General features: G+C 38.3%; 1 protein-coding gene across 1 annotated transcript in view; it reads left to right on the top strand.

The window, feature by feature from the left end:
* The window catches only part of rpl38 (ribosomal protein L38), a 259,773-nt gene that overhangs the window by 181,576 nt on the left and 64,747 nt on the right, over positions 1–13,450 (top strand). The window lies entirely within an intron of this gene.

Genomic DNA, 13,450 nt, shown 5'->3' with positions numbered 1-13,450 from the left:
AATGGGTGCTTGATTATCAGCATAGCCTTCGTCATTTTGTTTTAAATTCATGTTTCTTCAAAGATAATTAAAGATTATGAAAGAGTATGTTGTTAATTTTTAAATTTATTGCTGAAATTGTCGTGGTTTTGTGAGGATGCTATTTAAATACAGAAAGACAGATACATTTGTTACAATTTTAGGTGATCATCAGAAAAGTAATTTTAGGTAATGATTACATCTTAGTTACAAAAAGGTTGAGGACTATAGTGCAAAATGGAAACATAGAAATTAAGAGGTTGAAGTTAGATTTTCAAAACCTAATAGATGTGCATAGGAAAGATAGAGTGAGAGAAATAAGATTTTCTGCGGGTTTGAGATGCCAGAAAGACTGTATAGAGCAGGAAGCTGAGGAGTGAGCCCGCAATTAGAAGCCCAGATTTTGCAGTCAGCAGCAAAGCTTCATTATTACCAAATGGTCACCCACTGCTATTTGAAACTAATAGTTCTTGGAGATCCAACTCAGCACAATATCCACTTCAGATTTGTGACCAATATGACTGAAGAATCCTCTCTTAGACTCACAGAATCCAAAACGAGGTAGGTATAAATTAGAACAGTTAACTTAATGTAAAGTCATGAATGTAAAATGCATTAGAAGTAAAGAAAGGTGGAATTGTCAGGAAAGGACAGATGTAAATAAGAGAGAGATAAATGAGGTACTGTATGGCTAAACAGTTACTGACACGCTCCTAAAGAACAGGGTAGTAGGTTAATTGGTCACATGGGTTCAATACTGCCATGCAGAGGGCCAGAAAGGCCTGCTACCATGCTGGATCTCAAAATAAATACAAGTTTTGAAGTACATGTAAGTTTTAGAAGTTAGAAATTCTATATTATGTACTCTTATATCAACTTATTGAAAAGTGGCACCATCAGTCATTAAAATCATTATCAATTTCAGAGTAAATCAAGAGGATGTGCCACAATGACAAGCGGCAGCCCACTAGTCACCTGTCCCCTGATTCACCCTTCCTCCCTCTCCCCACCACCAAACCACCCCCAGCACTCAAAGTAATATTCATAGAAAAGTATCACGTCACTTTTGGAGAAACTCCAAAGAAATAATGTTAAAGTTCAGATAGCAGTTACTAAAGGGTCGGATTGATACTGGGTTGTGTGACACAATTTGATTTACCAATTTGGATAAATACAAATATGTCCATTGCAAAGAAAGAAGGGCATTGGTGCTACTGCCTTTGTCTTATGTCCTTTCTAGTAATCTGCAAAAGCTACACAAAGCAAGTGTTATTTGAATAAAATATTTTCAGTATTACTGAGTATCTAAGTGCACAGAAAGTAGATAGATAAATATTTGAAGAGTGCAATTTCAGTTTGAGGTGTTAGGCAATGGAGCCGTACATATACTGGTCGATCTTACATGTCAAAAATTTACATACTTTGCATGTGAATTCCACAGAGCCAAATCACCAAATGTTGCTTTTTAATGTGTGTGTTGTTAAATAAATAATAAATTATATGTAGGTCCTCCCCAGTTTTTAAACACATAGCATTTGCAGATCGGGGGGTGGGGGTTAGATCGGGATGGATTTGCCCTCTGTTATAGGGCTGGCAGGTAGCTTCTGCTAGGTGCGAACAAGTGATTTACATGACCCTTCTTTCCCCACCCCCCCCAACCTTTCATGCCCTATCTCTCACCCCTATGCTGCACCATCTAGAGGCTGGGTAAAGCTGAGCAGAGGTATGAATGCTCAACTGACCTTCTTGCTTACTCACTGAGTCAGTGAAGCCAGCTAGCGGCTGTTCTTCTCGCGCCTGCTCACACGCCCAACAAAGTCATTTATTTCTGCGAGCCTCTCCAACACACTGCTTCTGTTCATTTCCAACTTACAAACAGTGCAGGTTGTGAGCAGTACTCAGGATTTGAATCCTGTCGTAATCCCAGGGACTGCCTGTATGGTCCATTTAGCTAATTATTTTCAAAACATATTACAAACTAAGGCAACACACACAAAATGCTGGAGGAACTCATCCATGGAAAAGAGTAACCAGTTAACGTTTCAGGCTGAGAGCCTTCTTCAGGACAAACTAAGAATGGGCTTGTAGTTTCTATTTGGAAAGGGGATTGCAACTATATTGACTAATCAGAAACATCCAATTAAAAACAAAAATTACAGATGTTGGAAATCTAAAATAGAAACAGAAAATACTGGAAATATTCAAACAGTCTTGCAACTGAAATTTTAACTGTTTCTCTTTCTATAGTTGCAGCCTGATTTCCTGCATCTGCTGCGTTTATTTCCCATATTATGATGACATTGGGATCTTTGCCAGAGTATTTGTTAAACTTATACGACAAAAGGTAGCAGATGGCAAAGTGATCTGACGAAAATATGTTTACCCCCTCAGATCAGTATTTAATTCCATACAAGACCTATAGGACAAATTTATTCATTTTTCTAAAGACTTTGTTGAATTTAATACTAACAATTCTGCACTTTGGCTGTTAGAAGGAAAGTACTCATTTCACATATAAGAGATTCTTGTTTTGCATTTGTTACAACACAATTTCCTCTCCTCCCAACAAGCATGACGAGTTTCAACTGATTTTATTCTGCAGTAACAATTCAGCCACCTGTTGCTTTGCTCTCTATCTCCTTTTGTATATTATAAATACCTATCATCTCCCTTATGCATCTCATGGAACATTCAGCCTCCCTGCATGAAACAACCAGCACTTCACCCATCATATAAAATCTGTTGCCAAGATGACACTGACTGAAACACTGGAATAAAGGAGGTCAGCCAAAGCTATTTTCAGACTGCCACTGCTGCATTACATCTGGCAGTAACATTAAAAAAATCATTCCTTGAGCATACATTTTGGAAAACATTCATTCTTCCACCCTTGGCGTGCATAAAAATTCATAATTATTCTTCCATCTTGTAAATGCATTTGTTATAAAAAGCAACAGAAGCATTTTCTCTTCTTATTTTAATTCTCTTGATTTTAGTCGTCAGAAAAATAATATGAAAGATTATTTTTCTCTGGCTATTCATTATGAAATATGATAAAACCAACCAGAATTTTTTTAAAAATCCTTGGATGCACATGATGGCCAAAGGGAAATGCCAACTGCAAACATTAGTCAGTCCCTTTTATTGACAATATTTGTGAGCTTTGTACAAAAAAAAGTGTTTCTATATATTTTCTTAAATTTTCTGAAATTATATTATTGTTTTTAATCCTGTGTGATTTAAAATCATGAAGAAAATACATTACTGTACAAAACAACATTGTGAGGAAGCAAAAGTCTTCATAGTTCAATCTTAGGTTTGTGCAATGATTGGCAGATATGTCGTTTTGGTAAGTTAAAAATGATGGGGTGTGCTCCTGGATAGTATTTCAGCCTCTTGCTGAAAATCTAACTCCTATCATCCTGTATAAAGGCTGTATGAAGAAAAATGCTTCACTGATTTGCATATGTTCACTTTCTTTTTTACCAATGATTCCAAATCTCTGAACTGGTATAATGTTCATTGTTATATCATTCACAAACTGTGATGTTTTCTGGTAGTTAACGAAAAACCTGCTTTACAATGAGAACTTAAAATTTCTATTTTTTTTAACTAGTTAAATTTTGAATTTTCTGTTATATTTGCTTTAGTGTATCAGTATGTTTATACCATTCTTTTACTAGTTTAGGTTGTTTCAAGTTTTGCTGAATTTATTCTTTGTCTAGAGCAATATAATGGTTTTATAAGTGTGTTTCATTGTACTCAGTACTTCAATGTTATGCAGTCTTTTTTTCCTGTTATGCTTTTGTTCATGATGTTTGAATACATTAGTTTTATCTTTGTTTCCCCTCTTCTTGACTTTATTGTGAATTTCATATCTAGGGAAACATTTGCCTAATACACTCAATACTTTTTACATCCATCATATATATAGTAATAGATAATTATGATGTACTTTAAATCTGAAATTTTAAATGTTGCTTTGAGAAATGACATTCATTTTAATGTTGAATCTTGTTTTGCATGTATTAGTGTCCTTTTCAGAAAGAATAGGAGATAGAAAAACCGTATATTAAGAGATGGCAGAAAGCCTCAAACTAATGCCTGCATCTTCAGTGAGGCTCAGAGGGAATCAGTTATTGATATGTTGATATTCTTTGTAGTTTTGGATAAATACAAAATCAGTTGGTAAACAGGCAAAGGATTTCTGACAAATGTATTTTAAGTTTCATTTGCAACCAGGTATTAGTATTAGGCAGAAGCATAGAACAGATTAAGATGGCCTTTGTGTCACAAATTGGGCTTAAATGTAGTAGAATATTGGGAAATGATGTCATTCAGTGAACACAATATATAAGAATAATACATCATGCAACAGGAATTCAGGGAAGAGATAACATTAAATGTATGTCTAAGGTAAGAGTGAGTGGCCTTGAAATTACTCAGCATTCAAAACTATACAGTAAAGAGGAGCAGCATGTCACATGGGAGACCTGATGACTTTCATCATGAATCAATATTCTAATTCCCACAATGGGCAATGCAATAGGTGCATGATAATTGTGAATCTGAGGCTTTGTGTGTGTGGGAAATAAAGTATTAGTTACAAGAAATGCAAACATAATTCTGTGATATTCTGCCATGAAGGAAGTTCCAGAGGACAACAGATCTCAGTGAGACAATCGGAGACCGTTTTGACCTTGTGTCAGAGAGGTTATCAAACCATTGTAATTAATTTTCTGTTTGCAGTCAGAGTTTGGAACTCCATTAATCCTTGCCCTTGTAGGAAAGGAGAACTTTGCTGAGAGATGGCCAACTTCAGGACCATCTTTCACTTCATTGCTAGACTCCCTGAGAGCAGCACATGGGAATGTCAGTTCTTTAATAAGTATGGAGCAGAGTTTAAGTCCTGTTCTGCATTCAAAGACACACAATTTTATTCACACATATATTTAAACTACAGCTTAACAACAGTGACATCAATCATGCCTAGCATGAATGCCATTGATGCAGCTGGCCACTATGCCTAATTATGCCATGCAAATGGAGCCTGCACAGTACCACATTAAGTGCATAATATTCATAGAGTTCTCAATCATTCTTACTGATGGATTTCAAGGTTATAAAATACTGTTTTGTAATACAGAAAAAAATTACATACCATGCCTTAGGGTTTCTTGCCTGGTTTCATCTTCTACTATAGTCTGGGTACAGTCCAGCTTGTTGAAAGTCATTCTATTTGAATTAGAAACCACTGGCATAAATAATTCCCAAGATACGTCTCACTGAGGTGCAAAATGCATTTCTCTTTGTTAAAAGAGACAACAAGAAAATAGCAAATATTTGGATCAATAAGCAATCTGCAATTTGCTCCAAATTCAAGCCATTTTTCAAAGAGATACAGGTGATATTTAACTTAATGGAACATTCTATCTAAGAGGTATTTGCAGAATTTTTATTTGCAATAGCAAATAAAATATTCTTATTTGTAGGAGTTAAATTTACAGTGTATATTTTTCCTACACAACCTGCTCAATTTACAAGACTTACAGTTTTTTAAAAACTTTTACCCACAAATTTAAATTAAAAAGCACAATCAAGACTTCTGAATTATAAGTGCTATGCTATACATCTTCTGCATTTTGGAGAGCTGGTAGTTATTAGAGCAATTAGTAGGCTTGGTTTCTATCCTGTTCTCTGCTGCATTCTGTATGGAGCTTACACATTCTCTCTGTGACTGACTGTGCATGTTTTCTTTGCGTGCTTCATTTCCTCCATCTCAAAAACATAGTTGGCTAATTGGCTACTATAAATTGCTCTAGTGTGTAGCTAAGTGGAAGAATACTGGGACGTGTAAAGGGGAATGTGGGAAATATAAACTAGGATTAGTGTAAATTGGTGCCCAGTGGTTGGCACGAACTTGGTCAGCCAAAGCTAGTCAGTTTCTGTGCTGTAAGATTTTGATTCTAATAGTTTTGCATGGCAGGTACTAAAAGACAACATCTAAAATTTGCTTCTTCAGATGCAGATAAAAATTGTGCATTTTGTACATTTAAGAAAGACAGTGAAATTCTGTTATCAAGAAAAGTAACAATATACTCCTGAATGTTTACTGCAAGAACTACTGAACTATGCAGTATATTGAATTTGGTGTTTATTGTACAGGCTACAAATCATTTTCAGCAGTACAGTACTCTTTTTAAGGGTTACGTGGTAAATGTTTTTATTGATGACTATGACGGTAGCCTTGCCTGAGTTGCATCCAATTTTCCTAATCAGTTTCTCTGCTTTCTTTCATGAATTCACTAACTAAAGTCAAGGTATAACTTCATGAGCGATAGCAGTTCTCCAGTGTCATACTAATGGGCTATTCTTGTGTGAATCACACACAAGCTCATTCTCAAGCAGTACCTAATATTTGCATTTTACCAGCAGGGCTCAATAGCAATCAGGGATATTTTCAAGTCTCAAGACTAATAGCAATAGCTATAACATTTCCTTTATTAGACAGGGACTGAAAGCAGAATCTTCCTGGACTTTAATGTCCATTTGCCCTTGAAAAAAATAAAGAAAAAATTGAAAGCCAAGCCATGAACATATAGAACCTTCTTGTGTCCTGTATAAAAATGTCATTTCTACAAAAGAAAAGGTTTCCTGTGTACTACCTTTTATCAATTTAGAGTAAGAAAACAGAAACAGTGAGAAATTACTGCTTACATTATATGGAACTCTTACAATTACATTTTATTGAGATTAAATCTGACCAATTGTTCATTGTTGATTCATTGCTAATTTACTGTCCTTTCTATATGTCATTGTTAATAAAATTTGGTTTAATTTCAAGACAGATAGCAGAATACTAATAAAAAAAAGTTGCAATTAAACAGATAGTATACCTTGCCAAAATACTTGAGGTTGAAGGGAAACGTCCTTTCTTAACTCAACCCATCAAGTACCATAGATTCTGCAAAGGTAAAAGAAAAGAAATCTCAAAGATGACACACTATCAACTGGATTTCAGGCTTGTTATACTCCATTTTCTATTCTCTCCGCTTCCTCAAAAGCTGTCCTTCCTTCTAAACTCCACTCCTGTGTTGTACACAATGTAAATCTTGAAATACAACGTTGAGCGGATGTTTCGGGCATAGAATGTAGAATAGTTATTTAATTTTTTCTATTTCACAAAGATAGATGGAGGTGCAGGTAGTTTTGAGGAAGCAGGGAGCCTACAGAAGGACTTGGACAGATTAGGAGAATAGGCAATGAAGTGACAGACAGACAGACATACTTTATTGATCCCGAGGGAAATTGAGTTTCGTTACAGTTGCACCAACCAAGAATAGAGTATAAATATAGCAATATAAAACCATAAATAATTAAATAATAATAATATGTAAATTATGCCAAATGGAAATAAGTCCAGGACCAGCCTATTGGCTCGGGGTGTCTGACCCTCCAAGGGAGGAGTTGTAAGGTTTGATGGCCACAGGCAGGAATGACTTCCTATGACACTCTGTGTTGCATCTCGGTGGAATGAGTCTCTGGCTCAATGTACTCCTATGCCCAACCAGTACATTATGTAGTGGATGGGAGACATTATCCAAGACGGCATGCAACTTGGACAGCATCCTCTTTTCAGACACCACTGTCAGAGAGTCCAGTTCCATCCCCACAACATCACTAGCCTTACAAATGAGTTTGCTGATTCTGTTGGTGTCTGCTACCCTCAACCTGCTGCCCCAGCACACAACAGCAAACATGATAGTACTGACCACCACAGACTCGTAGAACATCCTCAGCATTGTCTGACAGATGATAAAGGACCTCAGTCTCCTCAGGAAATAGAAACGGCTCTGACCCTTCTTGTAGACAGCCTCAGTGTTCTTTGACCAGTCCAGTTTATTGTCAATTCGTATCCCCAGGTATTTGTAATCCTCCACCATGTCCATACTGTCCCCCTGGATGGAAACAGGGGTCACCGGTGCCTTAGCACTCCTCAGGTCCACCGCCAGCTCCTTAGTCTTTTTCACATTAAGCTGCAGATAATTCTGCTCACACCACGTGAGAAAGTTTCCTACCGTAGCCCCGTACTCAGCCTCATCTCCCTTGCTGATGCATCTAACTATGGCAGAGTCATCAGAAAACTTCTGAAGATGGCAAGACTCTGTGCAGTAGTTGAAGTCTGAGGTGTAGATGATGAAGAGAAAGGGAGACAAGACAGTCCCCTGTGGAGCCCCAGTGCTGCTGACCACTCTGTCTGACACACAGTGTTGCAATGCACAGATAATGTACTGCAGCGAAGCACATGGTCATGCACTTTGGTAGAGGATGTAAAGGAGTAGACTATTTTCTAAACAGGGAGAAAACTCAGAAATCAGAGGTGCAAAGACCTTGGGAGTCCTAGTGCAGGATTCCCTCAAGGTTAGTTTGCAGGTTGAACCAGTAGTAAGGAAAGCAAATGCAAAGTTTCAAGAAGACTAAAAATAAAAGCAAAGATGTAATGTTGAGCCTTTCTATTATATTGGTCAGCCCGCATTTGGACTATTAGGAGAAGTTTTGGTCATCATATCTAAGAATGGTTGGAGGTTTACAAGAATAATCCCAGGGTTGAAAGGGTTAACGTATATGGAGCATTTGAAGGCTCTGGTCCTCACTGGAGTTCAGAAAAGTGAGGAAATTCTCACTAAAACTGACCAAATATTGAAAGGGCTAGAGAGAGTGGGCATGGTGAGAATAGTTCCAATAGCGAATAGTGGAACAGTCTAGGACAAGAATCCACAGCCTTAGAATACAAGGACATCCCTTTAGATATGAGATGAGGAGGAATTATTTTAGACTGAGGATGGTGAAATCATTGCCACAGTTGCCTGTGGAGACCAAGCCACTGGGTATATTTGAAGTGGAGGTAGATAGATTTTTGATTAGTAAGGACATCAAAGGTTACAAAGAGAAGGCAGGATAATAGGGTCGAGAGGGAAAATAAATCAGTCATGATCAAATGGTGGAGCAGACTTGATGGGCTGAATGGCCTAATTCTGTTCCTATATCTGATGATGTTAGGTCTAGTTTTACTTCAGTTTATTTCATACACCATTTCAAATATATTTATTGAAACATTCCATCTTAGATAAAATCTACATTTTGCAGATAAAATCTCAACTTAGTATCTCACCTGATTTCTTATAACCAAGAAACAGGAACACTCTGGTGATAATACAGTCATCTTCTGTCTTGATAATTACTTGAGGTGTGCATTCGAGTTGTAGAAAAACATTGGTGACAAATATTACTTCATAACATACAATAACCTCCCTGTTAATGTTTTCAGACACTGACATGCTTCCAGTAATTGATATTTTACATTGAAAACATTGGCGTTTTACCGAGGTAAAAACTGTTACATGTTCCTCCAAAATCTAACTTCATAAATTATTGAAACTCAAACTGAATCTCAAATTCACTACTATGCCACATGGATCAATGAAACTGTAATTTGCTGAAAAAAAAGGATGTGGAAAACTGTAGTAATTATTTTAGGCTCTTAACCTCACTTTTGTGATAGTTCTATCAGCAATATAGTTTAAAATGATTTGTTTATCATAACTCAACACAACATAAACTCAGTGCCAGTTATGCTGAGGATATCACCAACTGGAATTTAAGATTATATTTGTAAAACTTCCACATTAATATTACCTAAACGTCTGTCTAATTGATGATATTAAACCTCAGTTTAATTATGCTCATTCTACATGAGAACAACATCCGGATTCTAAGATCTCTGAGGTATGCATTTATCTGCTAATTGTGTTAAATTGAATCTGCACAATTAAATCTCAAGAACACAATGAAAATCATCATGTCAATTTCTCTCCAAGCACTACAAATCCCTTAAAATATACTGCTCATCAAGTATTCCAGGGAACTCCTCACACATTGAGATTAAACCAGTGATGAAGGATGTCCAGTCCCTATACATTTATATACCCCATCAAGAAGGCCTTAAAGCTTGCTGCTTCTTTTTCAATAAAAGAACCAACCAGCTCCCCTCCACCACCACCACCCTCTGGCAGAACTGGTCCTCACCCTCAACAATTTTTCCCTCGGCTTGTCCCATTTTCTCAAGACTTGAGACATAGCCATGGGTACCCACATGGGCCCCAGCTTTGCCTGCCTCTTTGTTGGCTATGTAGAACAGTCCATGTTCCCAGCCTTCCTGGTAATGCTCCCCAGCTCTTCCTCCACCACATTGACGACTACACTGGTGCTGCTTCATGCACCCATGCTGAGCTCATCAAATTTATCAACTTTACATCTAACTTCCACGTGGTTCACTTGGTCCACTTCTGACACTTTCCTCCCCTTTCTTGATCTCTTTGTCTCCATCCCTGGAGACAAACTGTCGACTGACATCTTTCATAAACCCACTGATTCCCATAATTATCTTGATTATACCGCTTCCCACCCTGTCTCCTGTAAAAACCCTATTCTCTTTTTTCTGTTTCTTCACCTCCACCACAACTGTTCCCTGGATGTGGCTTTCCTTTCCAGGAGATCAGAGATGTCATCCTTCTTCAAAGAACAAGGTTTCCCTTCCTCCACTATTGATGCTGCCCTCAACCACATCTCCTCCATTTCCCGAGCATCCACACTCACCCTATCTTCCTGCCACCTTAATGATAGGAATTCCTTTTGTCCTTACCTACCACCTCATGAGCCTCCACATCAAACACGTCATCCTCTGCAACTTCTGCCACCTCTAAAGGGATCCTACCATCAAACGTCTTTACTCTCCCTGCTTTCCACAGAAATTGCTCCCTGAATAATTTCCTTGTCCATTCATCCCTCCCCACTAATCTCCCTCCCAGCAGTTATCCCTGCAAGTGGCTGAAGTACTACACCTGCCCATTTATCTCCTCCCTCACCTCCTTTCAGAGCCCCAAACAGCCCTTCCAGGTGAGGCTTCCACCTGCAAATCTGTTGGGGTTGTCTATTTTGACCAGTGTTCCTGATGCAGCCTCCGCTGCATTGGTGAGACCCAGCATAAATTGGGGGACAGCTTCGTTGATCACCTATGCTCCATTGGCCAAAAGCAGAACTTTCTGGTGGCCAAACATTTTAATGCCAATTCCCGTTCCACCATGTCGACCCATGGCCTCCTCTTATGCCAAGATATGGCCACCCTCAGGGTGGAGGAACAACATCTTATATTCTGGCTAGGTAGCCTCCAAAATGATGGCATGAATATTGATTTCCCTTTCCAGTAAAAAAATGTTTACCTTCCCCTCCCCTCTTCTATTCCCCACTGTAGCCTTTTAAATCTACTCACCTGCCTATCACCATCCCTGGGTCCCCTCCTCTTTCCCTCTCTCCTATCAGATGCCTTCCTCTCCAGCCCTTCATCTTTCCTATCCACCCAGCTTCACCCATCATCCACATAAGAAAATCTGCAGATGCTGGAAATCCAAAGCAACACACAAAATGCTGGAGGAACTCAGCAAGCCAGGCAGCATCTATGGAAAAAAGTTAACAATGTTTCAGAAAACGTCATCAGGACTGCTGTCTGGCCTACTGTGTTCCTCTAGCATTTTATGTGTGTTGCTTACCTATCACCTTATAGTTGTCCTCCTTTCCTTCCCCCCACATTTTTATTCTGGCTTCTTCCCCCTTCCTTTCCAGTCCTGAGGAAAGGTCTCAGCCTGAAATGTCGACTGTTTATTCATTTTCATTGATACTTCCCTGATAGCGGAGTTCCTCCAGCATTTGTGTGTGTTACGATGATGAAGGATGTTGCCGATGAAGGAAGATTTTGATAGTTATATTTTGTTTTTGCAAATTTTTCTTCCTCATCCTTCCAACAATAAATATTCAATCAGAATAATATTATTTTTTTTTCACCTCAGTTTAGACTCATTGCTCTGTGCAACTTGATTATTATGCATGTCTGAGCTTTGGCTGTGAGAAGAAACAAACCAGTCAGTCATAAAGTGGACATCAAAGCTGAGCTCATCCTATCATGCCCTCAGCCTCACCCAAAAGACATGGAAGTATCACTAATTTCTGATTTCTAACCTACAATATTGATCGTAATTTTCAAACACTTGCAATTTATCGGAATCCTAATTAAAGGTGATCAAATCAATGGATTCACTTATTAAATCCATTGAACTAGTGAACTTTCTTTCCTACCTCTTCATCACTCTTGTTTCTCTGCTCAACTTCAGTGATATTTCTCAACCACTGCCACCAACAGCTGCACCATTCAACCTCTCTTGGTTTCAACCCTCTCATTGATCTGTCCTTCCCCACATATTTACACTTTCTCCATAACTTAAAACTATTTTGATTTCTAACTTTTAGTAGTTCTGCTCAAGTCATCAACCTGAAACATTTCTAACATCAGATTACTTTTGTTACTTCAAATTTCCAGTATCAACAAGTTGTTTTGCATTTTATTGGATAAATAATTGTTTCTTTTCACCACTTTGACACAGTAAACAATCATATTCTACCTTACTCTTCCCAAAAAAACTCTCGAGACGAGGAGAGAGAAAAACAAAGTTAACGCGTTTAACTGACCTAATGTCTATTGCTAGCATTTTCTGCTCTATTTTAACAGATTTCAGCTGAGTTCACATCTGTGCTTCTGACCTATCAAAAACGACAGTGTGAATCTTCGCGATGTCAGTGACAGAGAAACTAGAGCAATGGAATGGGAAGTGGAATAATCCTTACAGGAAAAAGAATGATCTTATAATAGACAATTCAAACAATCCAAAGTCATGAAGAAGGGTCTCAGCCAGAAACCCTGTTGGTTTATTCATTTCCTAAGATGCTGCCTGACTTGCTGAGCTCCTCCAGCATTTTCTGTGTAGCTTTGGATTTCCGGCATCTGCAGACTTTCTCATGTTTATGAATTGTTAACTGGATTTATTAGTAGATATCAATTACTGGACTTCCCTCCAAACAAAAAGGATATGGAGGAATCAAGGAAAGGAAGAACGAGAGATGGACTAAGGAGAGAAAAAATAGAAAATGGCGTCAAACTTGATGAAATGTCATTCAGAGTGACAGCAGGAAAATAGCATCAATTCAGTTAGCACTGTACTAATTATAAATGAGGCAGATGGTCTGATAGGACGAGAACAAAAATAGACCACCTCAGGTTGAGAGCTGACCACTATAAATTGCCCCTAGATGAGTGGAGTTGATGGAGATTTGGGAAATGAAATTAGAGGTAAGGGTTGGGCGGTTGACGGCACGAGATCAGAGCTCAAAAGGACTGTACCAACATGCAAAATGCTGGTGGAATTCAGCGGTTCGGGCAGCATAAGAGGTGGGAACTGGGCAGTGGATATTTCAGGTCGTGGCCCCTCCTGTTTCCGTGCTGTATGACTCTCATCTGCTACAAAACAAGACGCAAGATGCAGAC

The sequence above is a fragment of the Mobula birostris genome, chromosome 24 (assembly GCF_030028105.1).
Source record: "Mobula birostris isolate sMobBir1 chromosome 24, sMobBir1.hap1, whole genome shotgun sequence".
NCBI lineage: Eukaryota > Metazoa > Chordata > Chondrichthyes > Myliobatiformes > Myliobatidae > Mobula > Mobula birostris.
Note: the sequence above shows the minus strand (reverse complement) of the source record. Positions and strands in the feature narration are given on the sequence as shown.